Source organism: Ranitomeya imitator, chromosome 3 (genome assembly GCF_032444005.1).
Source record: "Ranitomeya imitator isolate aRanImi1 chromosome 3, aRanImi1.pri, whole genome shotgun sequence".
Lineage (NCBI taxonomy): Eukaryota > Metazoa > Chordata > Amphibia > Anura > Dendrobatidae > Ranitomeya > Ranitomeya imitator.
The window spans coordinates 222352342-222378142 of NC_091284.1; the positions used below are offsets into that span (position 1 = coordinate 222352342).

At 43.3% G+C, this 25801-nt stretch overlaps 1 protein-coding gene across 4 annotated transcripts in view; it reads right to left on the bottom strand.

Annotated features, from left to right (window-relative positions):
* TRAF3IP3 (TRAF3 interacting protein 3) overlaps positions 1–15685 on the bottom strand; it is a 99407-nt gene extending 83722 nt beyond the window's left edge. For 2 of the 4 annotated variants that reach the window (XM_069756169.1, XM_069756165.1), the window contains exon 1: positions 3094–3182. The gene's annotated coding sequence lies outside the window, so the exon portion shown is untranslated. Of the gene's footprint in view, positions 1–3093; positions 3183–3724; positions 3852–15569 lie in introns of those variants that run through there. The other 2 variants (XM_069756164.1, XM_069756167.1) reach the window with 2 other exon arrangements.
* Between the last annotated feature and the right edge of the window lie 10116 nt (positions 15686–25801).

Here is a 25801-nt window from a genome sequence, read left to right on the forward strand (position 1 = left end):
ACATCATTTTTAAGTAGTTTTCCTTTAATTAGAATCACCTGGAAAACTAATTATCACATTATCCATTGAGTCCTGAGACACAATACCATCCACAAGTTTATATGAAAAACAAAACAATTAAATGTTTATGACACTTAAATTCAATTTGCATAATAATTTGGATAACAGTGTATTTCAGTGGTAGATGGGTGACAGTTTCATATTATTATTATTATTATTTATTTACATAGCACCATTGATTCCATGGTGCTGTACATGAGATAGGAACATCCCAGGCACTTGACAGACTAAAAGTATGGCAAACTATTTTGTTCTTGTTTATTTAAAGCAATTTGGGGGGGCAAAAGTAGTAAATAAAAAAAAAACAAAGAAATTTGGTATTGTCAAGGATTGTTTGCTTATTTAAAGCAATTTTGGGGTGCAAAAGTAGTGAATCAAAAAAGACAAAGAAATTTGGTATTGTCAAGGATTGTATCAAACCACAGAATAATGATAACATGGCAATTATACCTAACAATAAAAGGTGTTTAAAAAAATAAATAAATATTTCAGAATTACTTTTTTTGTAGTTCACTTTGCCTATAAGGAATTGGCAGCGCTTTGGATGCAGCACATGTCCGTTGCGTCCAAAGCGCTGCCGACTGTTGGACACAGGTGAATCTGCATGTGTTTACTGACCCGTGCAGATTCACAGCGTCCAATACATTGTATGGGTCAAATTTATCTTGCGGAAGCTCGCGTCTCTGACCAGGTCTCTGAACAAATGCACTAGAGGATGCAGCCAACCCATGTAGCAGAGATGTTGGCAACACAGGTGCAAAACACTAAATAGACAGCCACTCACAGCCTACCAATTAATGGAGGGGGTGACTGCTTGGTATATGTTGACACATGCTGTTCACATGCAGGCAATGCATAGTATCTGGTTCACAGCCTATTAGTCACACACAAACTATTCAATCAGGCGGGCTGGCCAGCACTCTCTAAATGCATCCCATGTGAACACCTCTGTATAAAAGAGTGGCTGTCTATTTAGTATTTTGCTACTGTGCTGCCGACATTTTTGCTACATGGGCTGGCTACATCCTGTACTGCATTTGCTCAGAGACCTGGGCACGTAAGCGATGAAGCCCCTTTTCAACTGTATTCTTGAATTTTTGGAGGATTTTCAGTCCTCTTTTGTGGCTTTGCTATTAAGTTTAGTGTCAGGACTCGCAAGCGTGAGGACCCTTGACGTTGGGTTGCGATCTTGCATATCTTGGCCAAAAGATAAATAGGCATGCTGCTGTCTGGAAAGATGCACCACATGTCGGACTTCATGGGTGAGCCGCGGGCGTCTTTGCATGCATAGTGGGCATGGGATTTCTTGAAATCCCATCCACTATCCTATAACATCTGGACGCTGCGTATTGGACACTACGGTCCAACTTGCAGCGTTTAGTCACATAGCCATAAAGAATGTAATAAAAAGTGATCAATAACTTTATATACCACATATAAAAGTACCAATAAAAACTAGTTTGTCACACAGATTTTGGTAATGCAGTTGATGTGAGATATTTGAACTTTGCAAAATCATTTGATACTGTACCACATAACAGCCTTGTACTGAAGCTCCAGAAGCGGGGACTTAGGGAAACTGTATGCAGATGGGTAAAAACTGGTTAAAATGAACCTATTATGTAAAAGACACTATTAACTTGCAACTATAGGGTTACTCTGCAGGTAAATAACGTTCTGAAGCTGCCCAGCACCCGCACTGAGAGCCCAGCTGTGGAAGGAAATAAATATTATTCTTCCCTGCAGACACAGGCTTTCAGTCATAGGGGTGGGGCAGCGAATCTTCAGTCGCTGTTCAGTGCATATGGTGAGGCAGCTGTAACCTCTCCCCGGCACTGATTGGCAGCTGACTCAGCAGTAGAGCCGGCTGTCAGTCGATGCTGGGAGTGCAGTTACAGCTGTCACTGACTATGCACTGAGCAGTGACTGAAGCCACATTGGTGCACACTTATAACTGAAAGCCTGAGGCTGCCAGGAAGAATAAAGTTAATTTTCTCCTCACAGCTGGGCTCTCACTTTGGGCACTGGGCAGGTTTAGAGCGCTATTAACCTGCAGATTAACCCTATATCTGCAGGTTTATAGTGTTTATTTTACATGACAAGTTTTCTGTAAATAGAAATATAGTAGGGACTACAGAACAGGAGAAGCACCTGCATATTCTGGTTACAAGTAAGTACTCAAGGTCAGGCAGGAGCTGCAAAAGTAGACAAGATTTTAGGGTGTATAAATAGAAATAAATCCTGTGATACCAAGGTATTATTACCCCTCTATAAATCACTTGTAAGGCCACATCTAGAATATGCAATCCCGTTTTGGAATCCACATTATAAAAAGTATATTGAAAAGCTAGACCCAATTCAAAGGCTGGCAAATAGGTTATTACATTGGATAGTAGGTCTCTTCTATAAATGCAGACAAGGTGCATACAAATTGTAGTCGCATTGACTTGCGTTAAAGTCTATGACAAGTGAGTCACTTGCAACTAGAGAATCCAATATTATCCAACAATATTGTCAGTTATTAATAATTTATTGCATTAATTAAACCTGGCGTTGTTGAATTAATGATTTTTATGGTTACTGCAATTAAAATTTATTTTTTTTTTTTAAAACCTTTAAGACTAAGTTTAACTTAATTGGTGCTTTTACTGACGCCACTGTGTCTTTTTATACATTTGCTCTACAATGCTAAAGAACCGTGTTTTTTTATAAATGTGCCCTAATATAATTTGCAGCGATTTTTCCATTTCTACTTTATCAGCCACAAGGCTGCAATAAAAGGAGAAGCCATGCCCCAGTTGATGTCGGCTTGGAGACGACCATTATATACAGACGCGATACTTTTCTGTCCTCTTTTTTACTGTAGCATAAGTTAAAACTGATCTGTTCAAACATTAGACTACTGTGATTACCAACACAGAACATCAGGACAAAATTAACCAGCTGTCAAATTGTAAATATGCCTTAAAAATGTAAAGGGAGGAATGAAGATAAAACTATGTTCTATTATCATAATGATTATAAAATACATACCCCAATAGTGAGAGGTTTGTGCAGAGTCTTTATGAGAAATTGTGACGACTAGTAGAGACAGCGACACTCAGCAAGGTCCTCTGAGACTGTTATCTCTGTACAACAGACAGCAATGGGAATGTGTTTAGCCAATTTTATCTATAAGTTTCTTAGCACGGCTATTGCTGATAATTTTCAGTATAGAAGTTGTGGGAACTTTTGGAGGTTTCTTACCAACAAACTATAAAAAAAATCAACTCCCTATGAGAAAACACCAATATTCACCTTTTAAATTCCCCATCAGCACCAGTCCCTCGCTGGTCTATGAGCACCCAAACTAGAAACATGGCAGTGTCTAGTAAGATCTTGGACTCCTCCAGTAATAATTTTGAATATCATGCAACAAATCGCACAAAGGTAGATCTGCACTTTGTTTGTCCCACTGGATGTATTAATTCATCACCTATTCGACCTCTGGTCCTACAAGAGTTAATGGAGTGGTGGTCACACATGTGCACTACTGAGGAGACTTTGGAACCCCTTTTCTCGGAATTGCTCATCATCCCAGAGGTTTGGCCATCAGTGATCTTAAATTTATAAAATATCCAGTGGCTAGGTGCACACAATATGTGATGTTCATGTATGGACTGACCTGGGTTGGAGTAGTGGTACTGCAACGACTAGGTGCAGCACAGTCAGCGATAGCCAAGGAGTCAGTACACAGGAGCAGCAATGTAGATTTAAGGAGCAACAAGTAGCGTGGTCAGGGAAAGCCAGGGGTCGGTCCACAGAGCAGAAGTAGAATCTTGAGGAAAGCAGCAGGTGAAAGATAGCTTGACTAGAGATTGGTAGCTCAATAATCTCTCAAGGAAACGAACCTAGAGAAAACGTGGAGAAAAATAAGGCCCAACGTGCTTGTCTTGCAGACAACCTCTTAGCTGTACAGATAAATTCTAAATTTTTGTGGTAAGTAAGAACAGTCACCGTATGACTGGCCCCTTCCAAAAGATGTCTCCATTCAGAAAAGGTGACTTTAATAGTATAACGTTCTTTATTTCCAATGTCATTGTTCTTTTCTGCACATGGATTAAGCTACATTTTGTCTCCAACTCCTACTTTGATAACAAATGGCAGTTCAGGATTTGGATGGACTAGTAATGGTGCAGAAGTAAAAAGTCTCATTAGTTTGTCAAAAGCCACTTGTGCCTCTGGAGACCAGAAAAACATTTTGGTTTTCTTTGTGAGTGAAGTAATTGGTAAAATGATTCTTGAAAAGTTTTTAATGAATCTTTTGTAGAAATTTGCAAATCCTATAAAGCGCTGAACGTCTTTTACATTTCTTGGAGTAGGCCAGTCAACTACCGCTCTGATTTTATTGGGATCCATGCTCAGACATTGTAAGGAGATGATATTTCCCTGAAATTGAGTTCTGGTTTGTTCACCTTTTTTGAGTTTGATATAGAGAAGGTTCTCCTGTAGACAATCCAGGACTAACTGGACATGTCTGTGATGCTCCCCCAAGTAATCTGAAAATAAAAGACTGTCACCGAGATAAGCAACAACAAATCGATCCAAGAAATCTCAAAAAACATCATCAATGAATTGTTGAAAGGTGTCAGGGCCGTTGCCAAGTCCGAAAGGCATAACTAGATATTCAAAATGTCCATATCTAGTTCCAAAGGCAGTTTTCCACTCATCTCCTGGGCAAAATTCATATGAGATTATAAGCCCCTCTTAGATTGAGTTAGGTAAAAATTCTGGGAGAATGCAGTCTCTACTGCAACTCAGGAATTAAGGGGAGTGGGTAGTTATTTTTATTGGTAATCTTATTTATTTCTCTATAATACGTGGCTGCAGGGTTGAGTCCTTTTTTTCTACAAAAAACAAGGGTGCTCCAGCTGGCGAAGAAGAAGGCTGAATGAAACCTTTCTCAAAATTTTTGTCTAGATAGTCTTTTAGTACTTTCAATTCTCGCTCGGAAAGATTATAAATTCGCCCAAACGGAATGGATGCTCCAGTAAGTAATTCAATGGGACAGTCGTAAGGACGATGAGGAGGCAATTGATCGTCTTTCTTCTTATTGCAGACCTCACTGAACTGCTGGTACTGAGGTGGTAGTTTATCATAATTATGATGAGAAATCTCAGATACTTGAATTCATTTGTAAACAGCTACATTAGCATTAGGTTATTCAAATAGCTGCAAATAAGTGCTAATCTGAATAGCTGCATTGGTAACCCGGATACCTGGAGAGCTCCTAATCATCAGCTGTTCAGTGCCGCAGCCGCATGTATCACGGCTGTGTGACACATGCAGCTGTGGCGCCGAGCAGCTGATGATTGGGAGCTCTCCAGGTATCCAGAATACCAATGCAACTATTCGGTAAGTGTTATAGCTATTTGGATAAGCACTTATCCAAAGCTATTCGATCAACCCTAATTAGCATGGCAATTGTTTTTACAGTACTCAGAGGAAAAGGTAATGGTCCTCGAAGTCCAGTTGATAGGTTATGGATTAAAAACCAGGGAATTCCTAGAATAACTGGAAATTTTGGAGATGAAATAAGATGACAACTAACCGCTTCATGATGATTTGGTTCAATACAAATTTCAAGTTTAATTGTCTCATCAGTAACAGGTCCAGATGATAAAGGTGATCCATCCATAGTTTCAATATCGATTGGCATGGATTTAATCCTACTTGCAATGTTATCAAGTGTGAATTGTAAATCCATCAGTAAAATGCTGGAAGGAAATAAAAGCGCAATAGGGTCAGATCGAGCCCTAACACAGGCTCATAGAAATGTAAGCTGCTGCTGATCCACTGGTCTCCTCGTGACCAACCAAAGTAAAAAAAATGGGATATAGGGGTAGATTCTTCTCTGCGCCGCTTAGTAAATTAGAAGTCAAGTAGTCCAATGAAAAAAATGGCTTTATTGAATGTGTTTCTGAGCACCCTGGCTCCTTCATCAGGATACCACACAGAATGTACATCGAGACATTTTTTGGAGATTTGGAGATTTTGCAGATTTTTTTTATCTAAAAATTGTTTTTCTAACATACTTTTTACTATTTCTTCTTTAGGAACGGAAAGAGGAAAGAAATAAAGAGGATATATATATATATATATATATATATATATATATATAGCCAAATATATATTGGCTATATATATGTACTAAGGAGGTCAGAATTATTTTCCACATAAGGCAAGGCCCATGCAGGAGCCTCATCAGTCAGGAGATTAATGATGAACAGAGCTTTTTTCCTGTTACTTGTAAATGGAGAAGGTTGCATCTCAAAAAGGATGTGACATTGATTTAGGAATCCTCGGTAATGATAACGATCCCCACTGAACTTTGCAAGCAGCGCCATGCGTGCATTTGATTCTAGGCTACAGTTGTGCAAATACTGAAGTTGCCTCTAACTCAATAATTTCTTTTTGCTGACCCAACACCTGAGATTACAACTTACATTTTTTTTCTTGGTACTGTATGTGGCCCCAAAATTCTGAGGTTCAGCAACTTCTTGTCTCAGTTGGGCTGCAACAGACTCCATTTTCTGTGCGAGATTATTCTGTTATTGACTAATCTGGGTTGGAGTAGTGGTATTGCAACCACTAGTGTCAGCACCAGCAGGTAGTGCAGTTAGGGATAGCCAAGGAGTTGGTACACAAGAGCAGCAATGTAGTTATAATGACCAGCATGTCGCGTAGTCAGGGAAACCAAGAAGTCGGTACACATAACTAGCAATGTAGTTTTAAGAAGCAGCATGCAGCATAGTCAGGGATAGCCATGAAGCAGCAGTAGAATGTTGAGGAAAGCAGCAGGTGAAAGGAAGCTTGACTAGAGGCTGGTGCTGGCAGCTCAATAATCTTGCAAGGAAGGAAGTGCAATGCCAGGTTTAAATAGGATGCTCAATCAGGGTGGAGCCAAACAGGAACTGAATGTGGAGCCAATCAGAACCAACACAGGTACAAGTGTTTGGGTTAGCACAGAACTATCCAGCGAGCTGAATAGCTCAGAGGGAAGAGCTGATGCCTGGAGCACAAGAGCTGCTGGGTTCGAGTCCTGACAGTACTCCCCTTCTTTCAGGGTGGCCTCTGGACATCTCAGAAGCTGGCTTCTGAGGATGTCTCTGATAAAAACCCCTCCATTGCACTAAATATTGTAGTCTTCATTAAATCTTCTCACGTCCTGAATTTTATCCACAGTGTACACTTGGTAGAGGAGGTGGATGAGTTCTTCCTGGAAATAGGTTCTCATTGAATGGTTTGAGCAAGGATACACGGAACACAGGGTGAATTTTAAGGCTGTTAGGAAGTTTTAAACTGAAAACAATAATCTCACAAGGAAGGGACTAAAATGCCAAGTTTAAAGAGGGTGTTCAATCAGGGTGGAGACAATCAGGAACTCAGTGTGCTGCCAATAGGTGCACAAGAGCTGCTGAGTTTAAGTCCTGACATGTACAATATGTTGGGAATTGGTTAATAATATACAAGTGTTGTATTGTGAATATCTTTAACCTATTAACGACCGCCGATACGCCTTTTAACGGTGGCAGTTAAGGGTACTTAAACCACAGCGCCGTTAATTACCGGCGCTGTGGAAAAAGTGAATAGCGCCCCCGAGAGTCGGATTTTCTCTGGGGTCTCGGTTGCCGGGGGTAGTCGGGATCCCAGAGAACATGAATCGGGTGTTTCTACCGACCACCAGGTTGCGATCGCTGGTAATTGACCATTTACCGGCGGTCACAAAAAACCCCCAAAAAGGCGATTTCCCATTTAATTTCTCTGTCCTCTGATGTGATCGCACATCAGAGGACAGAGAAATGGGGTCCCCGATAGCCCCCCAATACTTACTTGTCTCCCCCGGTGCTCCTTGTGGCTCCCGATGGGCGCCGCCATCAAATGGCGGGCGCCTGCGCAGTGTGCCCGCCGGCCAGCACCCGGAAGATCTTTGGGGTCTCGGCTGCCAGGGGTAGCCAAGACCCCAAAGAACATGATCAGGGTCGGCTTTTACCAACCCCTATTTTGCGTTTTGCGATCACCGGTAATTAACTGTTTACCGGCGGCCGCAAAAAAAACAAAAAAAGCTATGTGTCATTCTCTGTCACATTCTTTTTTGCAGAAAAAAAAATATTTTTTATTTTCACGACTCTGCATTATAAACTTCTGTGAAGCACTTGGGCATTCAAAGTTCTCCCACACATCTAGATAAGTTCCATGGGGGGTCTAGTTTCCAAAATGGGGTCACTTGTGGTTTTTTTTTACTGTTTAGGTACATCAGGGGCTCTGCAAATGCAACATAACGCCCGCAGACCACTCTATCAAAGTCTGCATTCCAAAAAGGCGCTCCTTCCCTTCCGAGCTCTGCCATGCGCCCAAACAGTGGTCCCCCCCACATATGGGGTATTAGCCTACTCAGCATAAATTGCACAATAAATTTTGGGGTCCAATTTCTACTGTTACCCTTGTGAAAGTAAAAATTTGGGGGTGAAAAGATCATTTTTGTGGAAAAAATATGATTTTTTTATTTTCATGGCTCTACATTATAAACTTCTGTGAAGAAGTTGGGGGTTCATAGTGCTCACCACACACCTAGATAAGCTTTTTGGGGGTCTAGTCTCCAAAATGGGGTCACTTGAGGAGGGTTTCTACTGTTTAGGTACATCAGGAGCTCTGCAAATGCAATATGACGCCCGCAGACCATCCCATCAAATTCTGCATTCCAAGCGGCGCTCATTCCCTTCCGAGCCCCGATGGGGTATCGGGGTATCAGCATACTCAGGACAAACTGGTCAACAGATTTTGGGGTCCAATGACTCCTGTTACCCTTGAGAAAATAAAAAATTGCAGGCTAAAAAATCATTTTTGAGGGAAAAAAAAGGATTTTTTATTTTCACGGCTCTACTTTATAAATTTCTGTGAAGCACTTGGGGGTTTAAAGTGCTCACCACACATCTAGATAAGTTCCTTAAGGGGTCTAGTTTACAAAATGGTGTCACTTGTGGGGGGGTTTCCACTGTTTAGACACATCAGGAACTCTCCAAACGCGACATGGCGTCCGATCTCAATTCCAGCCAATTCTACATTGAAAAAGTAAAACGGCACTCCTTCTCTTCCAAGCTCTGCGGTGCGCCCAAACAGTGGTTTACCCCCCACATATTTGGTATCGGCGTATTCAGGAGAAATTGCACAATAAAATTTATGGTTAAATTTCTGTTTTTACACTTGTGAAAATAAAAAAAAATGGTTCTGAAGTAAAATGTTTGCAAATAAAAGTTAAATGTTCATTTTTTCCTTCCACATTGTTTCAGTTCCTGTGAAGCACGTAAAGGATTAATAAACTTATTGAATGTGGTTTTGAGAACCTTGAGGGGTGTAGTTTTTAGAATGGTGTCACACTTGGGTATTTTCTATCATATAGACCCCTCAAAATGACTCAAATGTGATGTGGTCCCTAAAACAAAATGGTGTTGTAAAAATGAGAAATTGCTGGTAAACTTTTAACCCTTATAACTCCCTAACAAAAAAAAATTTGTTTCCAAAATTTTGCTGATGTAAAGTAGACATGTGGGAAAAGTTATTTATTAACTATTTTTTGTGACATATCTCTCTGATTTAAGGGCATAAAAATACAAAGTTTGAAAATTGCAAAATTTTAAAAATTTGCCATATTTCCGTTTTTTTCATAAATAATCGCAAGTAATATCGAGGAAATGTTACCACTAACATGAAGTACAATATGTCATGAAAAAAGCAATCTGTGAATCAGCGGGATCTATTAAAGCGTTCCAGAGTTATAACCTCATAAAGTGACAGTGGTCAGAATTGTAAAAATTGGCTCGGTCATTAAGTGCCAAATTGGCTCTGTCACTAAGGGGTTAATTCAAAATATTTGTGTTTATGGTAGCTACTTAGTTAACTTACAAGTTTCCTATAAATGTACTAGCAAACAGATTGGACTCTAATGCAGCCTAATGGTCACAATCAAAGTCATGGAGACATGGGAGATATATGGAAGATACATCGATTTCTGGCAAACCCAGCACCAGATTTTTTGACACTAAAAATACGATTTAAATAAGGCTAATTGCACACATTCAGTATGTGGTCAGTATTTTTTTAAGTCAGTATTTAGCCAAAACCAGGAGTGGGTGATAAATGCAGAAGTGGTGCATATGTTTCTATTATACGTACTTTTCCTCTGATTGTTTCACTCCTGGTTTTGGCTTATAAATACTGAGCTAAAAAACTCACCAAATACTCAATGTGTGAATGTGGCCTTTGGGCTATGTACCATTCAAAATAAACTGGTCTGAACATTTTGCCCTTTATAGACCAATTCTCAAGTTTAGAAGCCATCCCCTATATATTCTTAATAGGAGCGCCAAAGATAGCTGAGTGATATGCTCCGCTGGTATTTGGCCCATAATAAAGGTAGCGCACTGTACATGATCGACCTCCGCTCCATTCACATAGGAGCTGGGATACTGTACTAGTGGCTGCACAGTGGAATTTTTTTTTTTTTTACTTTTCTTCTTTGTTGCAGGAATATGTATCATCACACTATTTGGCTCTACTTAGTAAATTCTTGTTAATGGGGTGGTCTTAAACCAAAGGTGAATCTAACACTAAATGTCTATTTAATTCAATAATTAAAAATGTCCTACTGTTCCCTCTCACTCTAAGGTCCTTCTTCTTTTTTTTTTTTTTTTTTTTTTTTTTTTACTTGCCCCAATATTTTGTTTGAGAATCCTGAGTGCATGCTGAGATACTCAAACAGGACGTTTTTAGTCGGCCTGGGCTGCGGTCACTGCTGCAGTTACTGTCCCCACCCTGAAATGAAGTGTCATCAGTTTCAGTGGTTGTATTAGGCCCTGTTCGACTGAGCATGCACTGGTTGTCAAGTCTGGTCCATAATCAACTATATTTCTTTGAATGTTCGCTGACATTGCGCTCCCTCGTCGGATCTAAAAAGAAGTGATGAGCTGGCAAGTAAGTGCACAGCAAGTGCACGAAAAGTAGAGAACACAGCAAGCAGAGGAACACAGGAACAGAGACCAGCCCCTGAAACAGACTTCATTGGTGACACTTCGTTTCAGAGTTGGGACAGCAGCTGCGGGAGTGACAGGAGCCCCGCCCCCCTGATGATGTCACGTTTGAGTATCCCAGCATGCAATGGGGGTTCTCAAACAAAACATAATTGAAAGTTAAAAAAAAAACAGATAGGAAGTTAGGGTAGAAAGGGAACGGTAGGGAATTTTACATTGATTATTAAATAAATAGACGTTCTGTATGAAATTCACCTTTGGTTTTGGACCACCACTTTATGTATAAGTCGGTGTTATCAAATACTTACGTAGGGACGCTCTGATACCAGCTGCAATGCATGTAAGCACCATAGTAATTGTACTATCTTTGAGCACTAAGGCACTTTATATGACACACTCAGTATACTCTTGTCTAATAACTTTCTTCTGTCCTGCAATCTATGTTACCATGACAATCTTAATTTGTTGGATTAATTTCATTGTGTACCCATGCAATTTATGTGGCGCCTTACTATGACTATTTATATTGGCTGTACTTGAAATTTTATATTTTATATTGTTTAGTAAAATATTTATGGGCATAATATACTCTTCTATATGGGCTTTCTTTAATGCCCCCACGTTGTTCCTTTTGCTAATCATAAGCAGGCAAGAACACTCAAAATGAAGTAGATCCCACAATAGCTTAGTGCAAGTTTTTCAGTGTGCGAGATGTAATGGTACAGCTCTGAGTTCTTGGTCTATCATCCTGCATTAATGTAGGAAGAGGGGTAGTGCAGCTGAGTTTAGTGGTGTCACATTACAAACCCTTTTATCAGCTCCCCTCCTCTCATAGCATTGTTACTTCAGCTGTACTGCCCCTACCTCACACTGTCTGTACAGAAATGAGCTCAAAGTGTTAGTATCATGCTTATACAGTATATGTTATGCTTAACTTTTAATCCCTATGCAGAGATCAGAGCAGAGTGTCATTACATTTCACACAGAAATAATTCAGAACAGGTCAATCATTGCAGAGTGATTACAAGTTGCCTGAGCACAGCAGACATAACGTGATTACTGACATCACTGAACCGCCAGTGTGGGATGAGGAGCAGTACAGCAGAGGGGACTTTGCTATAAAAGGATAAGGGCTGATATCATTCATTGAGTGAAGTATTCCCTCCATATCACATGATCTGTTTTGATTGGGTGGCTCACAGTATTTAACTATGCAATCATCCCCTTCCTTGACACGCTCCCTGATGAAGTAGGGAAAATCGTGCGTTGAAGTGGAGGGACATTAGGCCTTAGAAATGTCTACAGTAGCAGCTACTTATAATAAGATATTTATTTATGAATATGCTTATATAGCGTTATCATATTCCGCAGTGCTGTACAAGCATTATCATCGCTTCTACCTTCAACTATTACTATTACAATCACATATGTGTTTGTACTTTATGTCATAATATTATGGCTGTACTAACACTGTGCATATGGTTTTGAATAGTTAGTGATTAGAGAACTTCTTTCACTTGACTCTTCCTTTTTCACACGGTGCGTTATTTACTGTGTATGATCTTGAGTAGGCCCATAAAGTATCCCTTTCTGTGAGGCATCTAGTGATATTAATATTTTAATTGTATGTATACCTAATAAAATACTATTTATGGGATTTCTTGAGTTCACTTCATCATCTCCTTAGGTCATTATTTTGAAAGAGTTATTACTAGTTGCCTTTCACAGCAGGCATAAGTGTGATTACTGACACGTCTCCGGACAGTATGGGAACATGGACAGTAAAGCATAGGAGATCTTACTACGAAAGGAAAAGGCCTGATAGAAGGGTTTGTAATGTAGCACAGCTAAACTCAGCTGTACTGCCTCTCACACTAACTCTTGCAGGAGGTTATAAAGTGTAAGGTAGTATAGCGCCATTCCACATGTGGCTGCGGTCATTTCACTACAGCACTTTTCCTATGTGCACCTGAAACCCACGGCAATCCACTACATTCTAACGAAGGCCCGGAACATATTTTAGGGCCCAAATGTTAATATACTTTTGATTTTTGGATTGCTTCAATAAAACTTCATAATTTCTACTGCATACTTCTGAGTGTCAAGTTTTCATATACATTCATATTAATGCAGCAGATTAGACCAGGAGATCAGGCTATCTGACATTATACATCTCACACACTGAGAAGCCTGCTCTAAGCTATGATGAGGTCCTTTTAGAGATCATTTTTTCTTCAACTTGCTTAATGGTTCACCATAACAGTACTTTTGACCAGGGGTGCCCAAACTTTTCCATGCCACTGTAGTTATGGCTATAGCAGTGCCCGTACACATGGGCCAGTCACAATGCATCATATAATATTGCACATTGTTTTCCATGCCCCTGTACCTTTCTGTACTTCGTTTATATTTGAACAGCCAGTCAACAGCCAAATAACTGTAATTATACTTATATCATGTCAATCTATGAAGAGATCCGCACTGGAGAACTCAAATATCTGTGATAATCAGGGCAGATTTAGCTATGGGAATATGGAAAACATTTATCATCAGCCTGCATGGTCAGGAGCTATAGAAAAGAAGCCAACAAGCCGCATGTGACTACCCAGCCAATTGTAGCCACCATAGATACAGTATATATCTGCTCTTAGGAAAAATAATGCCCTTATTGCAAAATGATTTAAAGAAATAAATGTTATTCAGGCTGTGCTTTATACATACTACCTTACTAGATGGTGGCCCGATTCTAACGCATCAGGTATTCTAGAATATGCATGTCCACGTAATATATAGCACAGCCACGTAGTATATTGCCCAGTCACGTAGATAATTGCCCAGCCACATAGCGTACTGCCCTGTCACGTACTATATTGCCTAGTTACGTAGTATATTGCCCAGCCACGTAGTATATTGTCCAGCCACATAGTATATTGCCCAGCCACGTAGTATATTGCCCAGACACGTAGTATATTGCCCAGCCACGTACTATATTGCCCAGCTACGTAGTATATTGCCCAGCGATGTAGTATATTGCCTAGCCACATAGTATATTGCCCAATCACGTAGTATATTACCCAGTCATGTATTATATTGCCCAGCCACGTAGTATATTGCCCAGTCACGTAGTATATTGCCCAGCCACGTAGTATGTAGTATATTGCCCAGCCATGTAGTATATTGCCCAGCCAGGTTGCCCAGCCACGTAGTATATTGCCCAGCCGTGTTGCCCAGCCACATAGTATATTGCCCAGTCACGTAGTATATTGCACAGCCCACGTAGTATATAGCACAGCCCATGTACTATATTGCACAGTCCATGTAGTATATTGCCCAGCCCACGTAGTATATAGCAATGTGGGCATCATATCCCTGTTAACAAAAAGAATTAAAATAAAAAATAGTTATATACTCACCTTCCGGAGCCCCCGGATCCAAGCGAATCGGTTACCGACGCTCCTCGCGAGCTCCGGTCTCAAGAGTGCATTGCGGTCTCGCGAGATGATGACGTAGCGGTCTCGCGAGACCGCTACGTCATCATCTCGCGAGATCGCAGCATGGACCGGTTACCGGAGCGTCGCGAGTAGGAAAGGCCTGTTGTGGATCCGAGGGGCCGACGGACGGTGAGTAAATAACGATTTTTTATTTTTTTAAATTATTTTTAACATTAGATCTTTTTACTATTGATGCCGCATAAGCAGCATCAATAGTAAAACGTTGGTCACACAGGGTTAATAGCAGCGTTAACCGAGTGCGTTACACCGCGGCATAGCGCGGTCGGTTAACGCTGCCATTAACCTTGTGTGAGCGCTGACTGTAGGGGAGTATGGAGGGGGCACTAACTGCGGGGAGGAAAGAGCGGCCATGTTGCCGCCGGACAGTGCCCGTTGCTGATTGGTCGTGGCTGTTTTGCCGCGACCAATCAGCGGCTTGGATTTCCATGACAGACAGAGGCCACGACCAATGAATATCCGTGACAGACAGAAGGACAGACAGACAGAAAGACGGAAGTGACCCATAGACAATTATATAGTAGATGCACTGACATCATTTATTAGGAGGGGGTGTTGATGCAGTTGGTGTAATACTTCCAGTTCCATAATATGTGATAAGTGCTCCAAAAAATTGCATATATTCACAACAGGCCATACTGGTCAGTTAAGGTTTGCTACCGACGTCAGGCAACCTGTCTGTCATACCATTTAACAACAGAAAACATCAGATGTCATCTTCCTTTTCGGAGTTGCAGAAGATTAAAACATTCTTTAAATTCTATTGTTTTTTTTGCTGCAGTCATGAATTTATCAACCGGCTCTTCTGTCATAACAGAAAATGAAAATACAGAAGTAGAAAAGCAAGAGTCCAGCCCATTCCAGAATAGCACCAGCCGCTCCACCTCCCTGATTGTACCGTATAAACCCCTTATAAAGGATACCTAATGGTTACCTGCAGTGAAGTACTGGATTCAAGGTCCAGCCTCTCTATACAGATGTGCTTCTCAGGGCTCCTAGTGATGTCTACAGAAGACACTTTTACACCTCGCTCTCCTCACATTGTAGTGTGCATTTGTTTAAACAGGAAATTAAGAAAGCCACAAGATTCAGACTTTCCGCCTCTTCTCCCCTACGCTTTCCTCCTTTCAGTTCTTTTGCTGAGGTGATACTACCAGTTTTTAATTACATTAACTCCTTTTTTGCCAGCTGTGCTAATGAATGCATGTTGGAGATATGAATGTCCCAGCATTTGGGTTATTTGAGTTATTTAAGTTTCTTTACTATATTTGTGTTATTTAAGTTATTTAATTGGGCATTTATGTTATTTAAGTTTCTTTAGAAAACATGACTAGGGCTTAGTAAAGTTATGCTGCTCTCTTCTGACCACTCTACCCATGCCACCACTGGAATTTATTAAATTGATCATATCAAACTACAAATTGTCAACATAAATAAGTTTAAACGTTTTTTATTAAAAAATATTCTAAAACTAGAACAATTTTTCATAGACAATATTTAAAATGATATCAGCTATCATTGTAAACTGATAAAGAGCCCTTAAAGGTATACCTCTGGCCCATGCTCCTAACCTGTGGTATACCTCTGACCCATGCTCCTAACCTGTGGTATGCCTCTGGCCCATGCTCCTAACCTGTGGTATACCTCTGACCAATGCTCCTAACCTGTGGTATGCCTCTGGCCCATGCTCCTAACCTGTGGTATGCTTCTGGCCGATGCTCCTAACCTGTGGAATGCCTCTGGCCCATGCTTCTAACCTGTGGTATACCTCTGACCCATGCTCCTAACCTGTGGTATGCCTCTGGCCCATGCTCCTAACCTGTGGTATGCTTCTGGCCCATGCTCCTAACCTGTAGTATGCCTCTGGCCCATGCTCCTAACCTGTGGTATGCTTCTGGCCCATGCTCCTAACCTGTGGTATGCTTCTGGCCCATGCTCCTAACCTGTGGTATGCCTCTGGCCCATGCTCCTAACCTGTGGTATGCTTCTGGCCCATGCTCCTAACCTGTGGTATTCCTCTGGCATATGCTCCTAACCTGTGAAATACCTGTGGCCCATGCTCCTAACCTGTGGTATGCTTCTGGCCCATGCTCCTCACCTGTGAAATGCCTCTGGCCCATAATAATAATAATTTTTATTTATACAGGGCCAACATATTCCACAGCACTTTACATTATAGAGGGGATTTGTACAGACAATGGACATTACAGCATAACAATAAACACAGATCAAAACAGATACTAAGAGGAATGAAGGCCCTGCTCGCAAGTGCATCGCCCCAGGGTCCTGGTCGTCGCAGTAGTCTCGCTTTCCTCCCGAGGAGAGTGATGCTAGGTTTGGAGGCAAGAAAGGATAACTGCATCCAGGTATCACAAACATGCAACACATTTCATACTCCAGGCCACCAGGGGGAGCCTCTGCTCCTATTTATTAGGTCGCTCCTCATATATAGATATAACTGGTAGTCTGTAGGGAAAGTTAGTTGCTGGCTGAGCTCAGCTCAGTCAGTTCCAGACAGTGGTCAGAGGAGGACAGAGGGACAATGGAGCTGTGCATGCCCTCAGAGCTGCAGCTCCCAGAGAGACTTTGAAAGGAAGAATTTTATTGCAGCGAACGTGAAGGAAGTCGAATGTTATGTTTGCTAATGACAGGTGTTATGAAGGCAATCCAGAAACACAGTGTGCTTAGCGATCAGAGCGCACACAGTGATCTGACAAATACCCAAAAATACAAGAACGAGCTCTGAGACGTGGAAACTCTGTAGACTGCACACCTGATCCTATCCTAAACACAACTAAAAGCGGCTGTGGATTGCGCCTAACAACTACCTAGGCAACTCGGCACAGCCTAAGAAACTAGCTAGCCTGAAGATAGAAAAATAGGCCTGACTTGCCCCAGAGAAATTCCCCAAAGGAAAAGGCAGCCCCCCACATATAATGACTGTGAGTAAGATGAAAAGACAAAACGTAGGGATGAAATAGATTCAGCAAAGTGGGGCCCGATATTCTAGGACAGAGCGAGGACAGTAAAGCGAACTTTGCAGTCTACAAAAAACCCTAAAGCAAAACCACGCAAAGGGGGCAAAAAAAACCACCGTGCCGAACTAACGGCACGGCGGTACACCCTTTGCGTCTCAGAGCTTCCAGCAAAACAAAAGACAAGCTGGACAGAAAAAAAGCAACAAAAAAGCAAAAAGCACTTAGCTATACAGAGCAGCAGGTCACAGGAACAATCAGGAGAAGCTCAGATCCAACACTGAAACATTGACAAGGAGCAAGGATAGCAGCATCAGGCGGAGTTAAGTAATGAAGCAGTTAACGAGCTCACCAGAACACCTGAGGGAGGAAGCTCAGAAGCTGCAGTACCACTTGTGACCACAGGAGTGAATTCAGCCACAGAATTCACAACAGTACCCCCTCCTTGAGGAAGGGTCACCGAACCCTCACCAGAGCCCCCAGGCCGACCAGGATGAGCCGCATGAAAGGCACGAACAAGATCGGAAGCATGAACATCAGAGGCAAAAACCCAGGAATTATCTTCCTGAGCATAACCCTTCCATTTAACCAGATACTGGAGTTTCCGTCTAGAAACACGAGAATCCAAAATCTTCTCCACAATATACTCCAATTCCCCCTCCACCAAAACCGGGGCAGGAGGCTCAACAGATGGAACCATAGGTGCCACGTATCTCCGCAACAACGACCTATGGAATACATTATGTATGGAAAAGGAGTCTGGGAGGGTCAAACGAAAAGACACAGGATTGAGAACCTCAGAAATCCTATACGGACCAATAAAACGAGGTTTAAATTTAGGAGAGGAAACCTTCATAGGAATATGACGAGAAGATAACCAAACCAGATCCCCAACACGAAGTCGGGGACCCACACGGCGTCTGCGATTAGCGAAAAGTTGAGCTTTCTCCTGGGACAAGATCAAATTGTCCACTACCTGAGTCCAGATCTGCTGCAACCTATCCACCACAGAATCCACACCAGGACAGTCCGAAGACTCAACCTGTCCTGAAGAGAAACGAGGATGGAACCCAGAATTGCAAAAAAATGGAGAAACCAAGGTAGCCGAGCTGGCCCGATTATTAAGGGCGAACTCAGCCAACGGCAAAAAGGACACCCAATCATCCTGGTCTGCAGAAACAAAACATCTCAGATATGTTTCCAAGGTCTGATTGGTTCGTTCGGTCTGGCCATTAGTCTGAGGATGGAAAGCCGAGGAAAAGGATAGGTCAATGCCCATCCTACCACAAAAGGCTCGCCAAAACCTTGAAACAAACTGGGAACCTCTGTCAGAAACAATATTCTCAGGAATTCCATGCAACCGAACCACATGCTGAAAGAACAAAGGTACCAAATCAGAGGAGGAAGGCAATTTAGCCAAGGGCACCAGATGGACCATTTTAGAAAAGCGATCACAGACCACCCAAATGACTGACATCTTTTGAGAAACGGGAAGGTCAGAAATGAAATCCATCGAAATATGTGTCCAAGGCCTCTTTGGGACCGGCAAGGGCAAAAGCAACCCACTGGCACGAGAACAGCAGGGCTTAGCCCTAGCACAAATCCCACAGGACTGCACAAAAGTACGTACATCCCGTGACAGAGATGGCCACCAGAAGGATCTAGCCACTAACTCTCTGGTACCAAAGATTCCAGGATGACCAGCCAACACCGAACAATGAAGTTCAGAGATAAGTTTATTAGTCCACCTATCAGGGACGAACAGTTTCTCTGCTGGACAACGATCAGGTTTATTCGCCTGAAATTTTTGCAGCACCCGCCGCAAATCAGGGGAGATGGCAGACACAATGACTCCTTCCTTGAGGATACCCGCTGGCTCAGATAAACCCGGAGAGTCTGGCACAAAACTCCTAGACAGAGCATCCGCCTTCACATTTTTAGAGCCCGGAAGGTACGAAATCACAAAGTCGAAGCGGGCAAAAAATAACAACCAACGGGCCTGTCTAGGATTCAAGCGCTTGGCAGACTCGAGATAAGTCAAGTTCTTATGATCAGTCAATACCACCACGCGATGCTTAGCTCCTTCAAGCCAATGACGCCACTCCTCGAATGCCCACTTCATGGCCAGCAACTCTCGATTGCCCACATCATAATTACGCTCAGCGGGCGAAAACTTCCTGGAAAAGAAAGCACATGGTTTCATCACTGAGCAATCAGAACCTCTCTGTGACAAAACCGCCCCTGCTCCAATCTCAGAAGCATCAACCTCGACCTGGAACGGAAGAGAAACATCTGGCTGACACAACACAGGGGCAGAACAAAAACGACGCTTCAACTCCTGAAAAGCTTCCACAGCAGCAGAAGACCAATTAACCAAATCAGCACCCTTCTTGGTCAAATCGGTCAATGGTTTGGCAATGCTAGAAAAATTACAGATGAAGCGACGATAAAAATTAGCAAAGCCCAGGAACTTTTGCAGACTTTTCAGAGATGTCGGCTGAATCCAATCCTGGATGGCTTGGACCTTAACTGGATCCATCTCGATAGTAGAAGGGGTAAAGATGAACCCCAAAAATGAAACTTTCTGCACACCGAAGAGACACTTTGATCCCTTCACAAACAAAGAGTTAGCACGCAGGACCTGAAAAACCATTCTGACCTGCTTCACATGAGACTCCCAATCATCTGAGAAGATCAAAATGTCATCCAAGTAAACAATCAGGAATTTATCCAGATACTCACGGAAGATGTCATGCATAAAAGACTGAAACACAGATGGAGCATTGGCAAGTCCGAACGGCATCACTAGATACTCAAAATGACCCTCGGGCGTATTGAATGCAGTTTTCCATTCATCTCCTTGCCTGATTCTCACCAGATTATACGCACCACGAAGATCTATCTTAGTGAACCAACTAGCCCCCTTAATCCGAGCAAACAAGTCAGATAACAATGGCAAGGGATACTGAAATTTAACAGTGATCTTATTAAGAAGGCGGTAATCAATACACGGTCTCAGCGAACCATCCTTCTTGGCTACAAAGAAGAACCCTGCTCCCAGTGGTGATGACGATGGGCGAATATGTCCCTTCTCCAGGGATTCCTTCACATAACTGCGCATAGCGGCGTGTTCGGGCACGGATAAATTAAATAATCGACCTTTAGGGAATTTACTACCAGGAATCAAATTGATAGCACAATCACAATCCCTATGCGGAGGTAGAGCATCGGACTTGGGCTCTTCAAATACATCCTGATAATCAGACAAGAACTCTGGGACCTCAGAAGAGGTGGATGACGAAATCGACAAAAATGGAACATCACCATGTACCCCCTGACAACTCCAGCTGGGGTGGCTCCTTGTACTGTTATGTTTGCTAATGACAGGTGTTATGAAGGCAATCCAGAAACACAGTGTGCTTAGCGATCAGAGCGCACACAGTGATCTGACAAATACCCAAAAATACAAGAACGAGCTCTGAGACGTGGAAACTCTGTAGACTGCACACCTGATCCTATCCTAAACACAACTAAAAGCGGCTGTGGATTGCGCCTAACAACTACCTAGGCAACTCGGCACAGCCTAAGAAACTAGCTAGCCTGAAGATAGAAAAATAGGCCTGACTTGCCCCAGAGAAATTCCCCAAAGGAAAAGGCAGCCCCCCACATATAATGACTGTGAGTAAGATGAAAAGACAAAACGTAGGGATGAAATAGATTCAGCAAAGTGGGGCCCGATATTCTAGGACAGAGCGAGGACAGTAAAGCGAACTTTGCAGTCTACAAAAAACCCTAAAGCAAAACCACGCAAAGGGGGGGCAAAAAAACCCACCGTGCCGAACTAACGGCACGGCGGTACACCCTTTGCGTCTCAGAGCTTCCAGCAAAACAAAAGACAAGCTGGACAGAAAAAAAGCAACAAAAAAGCAAAAAGCACTTAGCTATACAGAGCAGCAGGTCACAGGAACAATCAGGAGAAGCTCAGATCCAACACTGAAACATTGACAAGGAGCAAGGATAGCAGCATCAGGCGGAGTTAATTAATGAAGCAGTTAACGAGCTCACCAGAACACCTGAGGGAGGAAGCTCAGAAGCTGCAGTACCACTTGTGACCACAGGAGTGAATTCAGCCACAGAATTCACAACAGTCGAAGCAAAGGAGAGGATACAGGAAGGGGACCAGCCCTGCTCAGGTTGCCTCCTTCTGAGGCGCAAAACCCCGGTAGCCAGAACACCAAGGGAGTAAGGACCTCTACGCCTTATTTCAGAGACCGGCAGGACATCTAATTGCAGGTTACCTGTCCGCACCTACACCCAGGAGGCACGGTGACAGCTACAGAGCCGGGTTATCTAAGAGACCCTATAAACAGGCTCAAGTCACCAGACATACGGGTTTTGTCCTATCCTATATGGGGGACAGAGAGCGAAACACCACATCTGTGAGACCTTTATGTGAAGCCATAGTAAGGGACTACACCACTGCAGCACAAGGGAAGGCTACTGATTTCCACCTAGACAAGGGGACTCTGGACTTGCCTCCAAACCGGCCGGACTCTGCCTGCCCTGTGATCTGGTGCTCTGGACTGTGGATGCTGAAGTCTTCAGTAATGGTAAAGAGACTGCAACCCTGTGTCCTTGTTCTTCTCTGCACCACTCACCATTCACCATCTACACACCAAAAGCCCTGGGGACATACTTCATCTGTGGGAAGGTATACCATCTAGCTGCCATAACATCACCCCAGCAGACCCCTTAAAGCAGCGTCGGTCACCCTTACCGAATACCACAGGTGGCATCACGAAGGCAAACTCTATCCCTTTAAAGACCTTTCCATTTTACACGGACGTCCCAGGGCCACGGATCGGGTCAGCCACTGTGACATCCGCCAGTTAACATCGACCCCATACCGAGTACCCCACGGCCCTTGGGGGGCGATCCAACTTTGGCGTCACGAACAGGATCTACTAAACCCCGTAAATCGGGTCATGTGCGCCTAAAGACTGTGCAAGAACTGTGCCTGAACCGTACTTTATTGGGAGACTGTTCACTGTAAAAGACCGCCAAAACCGCCGCCATTGCAGCGCCACGAGGAGCGCCGGAGAAGGGTGTGCCAGCATGGGAGACTACCAACCCCCAGTGAACATCGGACCCGGTACCGAGTACCCCACGGCCCTTGAGGGGCGATCCACAAGCTTACAAACTATGAGGAAAAAGGGGAGATACGAGAGGTGGATGGTAACAATTGCTTTCGTTGTTCGGACCAGCCAGTGTAAGGATCGGGTGTTCATGTACAGTTAACAGCCTAAATATGTAACAGTACAGACACAGAGGGCTATTAAATGCATAAAGTGTATGAGAACATGATGCGAGGAACCTGATTATGGTTGAAGTTTATTGAATGGGCCACACAGGGATAGTTATGTTAATGCGTTGAGACGGTAGGCCAGTCTGAACAAATGCGTTTTTAGGCCACGCTTAAAATTCTGGGGATTGGGGATTAATCGTATTAACCTGGGTAGTGTATTCCAAAGAATTGGCGAAGCACATGAAAAGTCTTGGAGACGGGAGAGGGAGGTTGTGATTACTGAGGATGTTAACCTCAGGTCATTAGCAGAAGGGAGAGCACAGGTAGGGTGGTAGGCTGAGACCAGGGAGGAGATGTAGGGTGGTGCTGAGCGCTTTGTGAATGAGGGTAATACTTTTGTACTGGATTCTGGAGTGGATGGGTAACCAGTGTAATGACTGGCACAAGGTAGAGGCATCGGAATAACAGTTGGTGAGGAAGATGATCCTGGCTGCAGCATTCAGGACAGATTGGAGAGGGGACAATTTGATAAGACTGAGGCCTATTAGTAGAGAGTTACAATAGTCCAGACGAGAATGAATAGGAGAAACAGTAAGAGTTTTTGCAGAGTCGCAAGCAAGAAAAGGTCGAATTCTAGAAATGCTTTTGGAGGTGCAGATAACAAGAGCGAGCCAGTGATCGGATGTGGGGAGTGAATGAAAGCTCTGAATCAAGTATGACCCCAAGGCAGCTGACATGTTGCTTGGGAGTAGAGTTGAGCGACTTTTACTTTTTTCGGATCAAGTCGGGTTTCGCGAAACCCGACTTTGTCAAAAGTCGGGTCGGGTGAAATCGGCCGATTATTTTTGAAAAGTTGGGGGCCGACTGAAACACGAAACCCAATGCAAGTCAGGGAGGAATCAAAGTCGGCAGTGAGTGGAGGACAGGAAAACTCCTACAGTGCCCATTTTAATGCCAAAAACATCAATTCTTATTACTTAAGCTTGTCAATCTTAATTTACTTTATAATAATAGTTAGGCATTGAAAACTGGGGGTCATTTGGCTAAAGTTGTGGGGGGTAGGGCTGGCTCAAGATTTTCGTGGCCCAGGAAACGCGGAATATGTCACGGCAAGTATTTCATCTTTGCAAGTGCTGTGATCCTGAGCAAGCAGGGGGGGGGCACTGGTTGGCACTGGCACAGTGCCCCTCATAGTACGGCGGTGTATTTGACGGCGGGTGGTGCCTCCCACTGGCAGAGACACTTTTGCGTACTATGAGGGGCCCTGTGCCAGTGCCAACGAGTATGCCCCCCCACCTGATGAAGGAACCTGCACTTTCATCTGCACCTTCCTCTTTGTCCCCGTGTAAGGTGGTATAGTATGCGGGAAGGGGAACCTGACTTTTCAGCAGGGTCAGATTCTTGCTGTGTAGAGTGCAAGGGGAATGTAGTGGTCTGGGTCAATGTACCAGCAGACTCATCTAGCAGTGGCTGGGCAATGGGCAGGATGAGGAGGAAACACAGACATAGGCCCAAATAATAAAGTAGGCTAAATGCAGTTCAAAATTGGTAACAGGACTAAACAGGCGGCATTGCTTTGTTCAGTGAAGGAAAACTGTAATGAGTGGCAGACACAGTTAGTAGGCCCAAATAATAAAGTGGGCTAAATGTCTGCCAAAAAATTGTTCATAAATAAACAGGTGGCATAGCTAGGTACAGGGGTGGGCTCCTCTGCTGAGTAGCAGACAGTGGTAGTAGGCGCAAAGTATTAACTGGTCTAAATGGAGGCCAGGGCCCCTGTATATTTTAACTATCATCTATCATTTCAACAAATTTGTATTGGCAGTGCCATTGAAGGATTTAACAGCACAGACTACACAGTAGTGGAGCAGGGAGAGGTAAGTATTGCAAGTGGTAGAGCACTGTTCGAGCTGGGGGAACACTCTCTCGTGGGCGACGGTACTAACACAGGGCCCCTCATATTACGACGGTGTGTCTGACGTTGGTTGTGCACCACTACCGTCAGAGACACTTTATTGTACTATGAGGGACCCTGTGCCAGTGCCGTCGCCCAAGAGTGGGCCCACCCACCTGTCCAGGCAAACGGCACTCGCACGGGTGCTTGCGCCAGGTGGTGACCACAGCCCTGTGGGGGGAGTCAGCCCATTTAGGGAGGTATAAAAATGGCCTATGGTGGACATTCAGCAGGTGCAAATGGAGGAATTGGAGACGTCAGTAAGAGGAGGCCAAAAGCAAGACATTTTTCAGGCAAGCTACGTGTCAGCAGGGGAAGGTGGGGCAAAATAATTTGAAATCCATGATTGGTTCATTTTAATGAAGGTTAGATCATCAACATTTGCTGCTGGTGGTGTCCTAACCAGTGGGCTTACAGTGAGGGAAGCAATGTAGCGTTGCTTACTACCTTCATTCTGAGCAGGTGCACTAACGGTACAGGACGTTTGGTAGTTAGTCCAGGCTTGCAAGTGCATGCTGGTTAAATGTCTAAGCATGCACGTTGTATTTACATTTTGAAGATTCTTGCCTCTGCTAAAGGTCTTTGAGCATTTCTTACAGATAACTTTTGACTGATCATTCGGATCTTGGTTAAAAAATTGCCACAATACACTCTTCCTACTATGGAATACCTTTTCAGGCATTGCACGCTGTGCTACTTTCACCGGATGGCCACGCTGTCATAAAACTGTTTTTATTTTTGACTAACGTTTTTGGCCTGATACGGGCCTGCCAAATGACAGCTGTTGTGATGTAGATGGCTGCTGCGGATCATCCTCCTCTGCTTCTGAGCTACTGGCAGCGGCACCCTCTTCCCCCAATGGCTGCCAATCTGGGTCAACAACTGGGTCATCTATCACCTCCTCTTCAATGTTATGTGCACCTTCCTCTGTG